Here is a 3,699-nt window from a genome sequence, read left to right on the forward strand (position 1 = left end):
GTATTCACCCACGAAAGCTCACGCTCCAAAACGTCTGTTAGTCTATAAGGTGCCACAGGATTCTCTGCTGCTTTTACAGATCCAGACTAACACGGCTACCCCTCTGATACTAAACAGAGTGGGACATGCACACAAATAGAGTGCTTAAATCTCAGTCTATATGATCCATATGAGCTATAGTTTATGATATTAAGCTATATTTAATAGTTTATGAGGCTACAAGATGCTGTGAACATTAATTTCTTTTTCAATTCCTGTGAGATTCTTGTTTGGATTTGTAATAATCATGTTATGAGCTCTAAGGGCTTTTGATTCCCACTCATTTTACCTTGTCAACCAACATGGGTATGGGGAGCCCCTTGTTCCCAGTCTTACAAAGACTTACTCATGTGTCTAACTTTACATATCTGAGTAGTCCTATAAACTTCAATCAATGTGTCTCCTCACACGCATACATTATGAGAGTACTAAAATTTCTGCAGACTAGTGCATTAGATGGGCCTCCAGATTAGGAAGTTATGGGCTTTTCTTCACCAGCAAATTAGGTCATGTTAAAACATGACCTTGAGCGTGTTAACTAACACAGTGTTAAACACAATTCAGCAGTCAGTGTTCGCGGGGTAACATGTTTAACATCAGAAATATGGTTTAATTGGAACCATAGAAGTAACCATGTCCAGCTGATGGAATGTTAAATGCAACTGGTCCTTGTCTACTCTGAGTGCAAAGTTACGTTTAACATCTTGTTAGTTTCAGAACTCCTCAAGGTCAAGTTCTACTACAACCTATTTTTCTACTGAAGACAAGGCCCAAATGGAGAAATGGCACAGATTATTATAGAATGAATTAAAAATGGTAAAATAATTAAAGTGAAAATTATACTACAATGCAAAGGAAATTAAGTAAAACAACTTAAAATAATGTGAGTGCATCAGATTTGTGTATCGTTCTTTTTTTTCCCTTTGCTTTTAAAGTATTTATTTGTTTTAGTTCTGTTGGGGTTGTAGCCTACTAATGTAATCTGCTATGTGTAGGAAATGTTGAGTCCCTAGCTAGTATTGAGATTCAGAATGAATTTAGAATACTTCCAGGAGTATGTTTTTTAATCTCATGGAGGATATGGATGATGATTGACACAGTAGTAATAGTTACTAATTTGGACTAAAGTGTACAACTGTCATTGTTACTAACATGAACTATGCTAATAGTTTTAAAGTGGTACCAAAACTGAAACAACACTAACAGTATCACCCTTCCAACCATAGCTTTCAAGTCTCCACATTGTTCAGAGGTAAGACAATTTTTGCTCTTCTCTGCTGTTCCATCAGACCTTTGCTTGCCTCCCTGTTGTCTGCCTTGTGTTATGGCTGATGCCAGTGACCCTTAGTCCGCAGACCAGACTGGCACTTTATAAAACCTTAACAACAAGGATAACTACTTTTCTGCAGTGTTCAATCAGGTTCAAAATGTTGGGCTGCATCAATATTAGAACCTTACTTAAAAAAAAAAAAAATGAAGGCAGAGAAAAAAACTGATAAAAAAGGGGATGTGGGATGACAGAGTCAACAGAGGTCAGTTAATCATTTGCATTCACTGAATGTAACAGTAAGTTAAGAACTTATGCTTTGGCCTAACCTTCTCACCACACTTCATCACGTTCACTTTCCCTTCATTCAAAATTTCCAGTGAGAGTATAGAGATTTGTTCACATTGCTGAGTGCTGTAATCATTTCTCTCTAAAATGGGACAGATTCTCTCCTGCATTAAGGCTTATTGCCACTCCACTGGTACAAAGTAGCCCTAATGCCATCTTAGCCAACCACAGAAGGATCACCTTCATGTAGACATCCTTGTGTACCACAGAGCCACGACAGCAACTTTTAAGATACCCTACTACCACCATAGATCTATGCCACCCAAGGATCCCCTATGTTTGTACCCATCTTTACCTCACAGTGATCCTAGGCTGTTTTAACAATCCCTCAGAGTATTGGTAGCTGCCACTGTGAGATTGGCCTGATGCAGAGCAATAGCAGGCTTGGGTGATGGGTTTTACACAGTATATGAGTGCTTTTTGGCCACAGGTGTGAATCAGGTGCGATTCACAAACTTCTCTGCAGAGGAGCTGACTGAATGTTAAGACATATATACTGTATGCTAATAATTTTCCTCTCTGTACATCTTTCAGCAGTTGTCAGTGGCATGCAGGATTGAGTTTTTAGGGCAAGATTGTTGCCAGAGTCAAAGGTATGCACATAGAGGTGTTAGTTAACCAGGGAGAAGGGCTCAAAGAACTTTCTTCCCTTTCAAACATTTACAGGAAATGGACAGCTAGATAGGGAAGTACATAAGGCACCCTCACATGGGATATAGCAGTGAGTACGATGCTTGTGCAGACCTGGAAACTGGAAGGCATTGCTCTTTGGGAAACTCAAGCTCCCTCCCTTCCCCCTCCCCCCGAGTTCCTGGTGGGATGGTGCCATTTCACATCAGTTAGCTGTATGCATCCTGAACTCTACTGACTTCAGTGAAAGTTTAGGTACACAAGCATACAGCAAAAGATAAGTGTTTGTAAAATAGTTACATTGTTTTAAACTCTCTATGTTAATTGTGGAAAATTCATATTTACATACGATTAAGTTGTCGTCAGTCAATGACATTTAGTGAGAGTTTGGACCCAATCTTGCAATTGACACCTGGAGGGTACAGGACTGCACGTGAAATTAGTCAATTGTAGCGTTGGGGCTTTAGCTGGTAAAGAATCGTAATGTTTGGGGCATTGAGTCACCGCAATCAGCTGGGCTGGCAAGCTCTCCGTGCTGATCAAACAGGAAACGGGAATTCAAAAGTCCCTGGGTGTTTAACAGGGGAGGGGCTGTTTTCTGTGTACCTGGCTGCTGTGCAGCAGAGTTGAAAATGATTTCCAGACTGGTCTCAGTGGAGCATTGTGAGACACCTCCTTGAGGCCAATTCAGTCAACTTACACAATGCTGTGCTACACTGCCTCTCTGTCGACCCATCAACATTGAATTAAGTGCTATGCCTTTCATGGAAGTGAAGTAGTTAAGTCGATGTTACAGGTGAGTTAGGTCAGATAGAAGGGACCTGGTAGTGTAGACACATACATTATTAGGTCAACAGAAGGTGGCTTCCCTTGAGATAAGTTTGTACAGGTTGAACCTCTGTAATCTGGCACTCCCTGGTCTGCCAACATTCATGGTCTGGCATAGGTGTTGACTCCGTGGGTGCTCTGGGGCTGGAGCAACCCTGGGGAAAAGTTAGTGGGTGTGGAGCATCCACCGATGCCAAGCTGCCCCCTCCCCCTCTCGCGTGCCAGCAGCCCCGTGTTTACAACTCCTCTTCCTCCCTCCCAGCGCTTCCTGAGCATCACAAACAGCTGATTCGCAGCGTTCAAGCTCCGGGAGGGAGGGGGAGGACCTGGGACTGGTGGCTGGGATCCTGGGTGAGGGGCCAGCTGCTGGGACCCCAGGTGGCAGTAGGGCTCCCGAGTGGGGGGCCATGCTGGGTGCAGAGCCTACTTCCCATTCCTTTCGAGACCTGCTGGCACTCTGCATTGCCCTCCCGTGGTTTGGCAAATTCTCTGGTTCGGCCAGGTCAGGTCAGGTCCTGAGGGTTCTGGACTAGAGAGGTTCAATCTGTAGTGTAGATGAAGCTTTAGATTATGATGATCTGTTTTTG

This window comes from Chelonoidis abingdonii, chromosome 1 (genome assembly GCF_003597395.2).
Source record: "Chelonoidis abingdonii isolate Lonesome George chromosome 1, CheloAbing_2.0, whole genome shotgun sequence".
NCBI classification, from domain to species: Eukaryota; Metazoa; Chordata; order Testudines; family Testudinidae; genus Chelonoidis; species Chelonoidis abingdonii.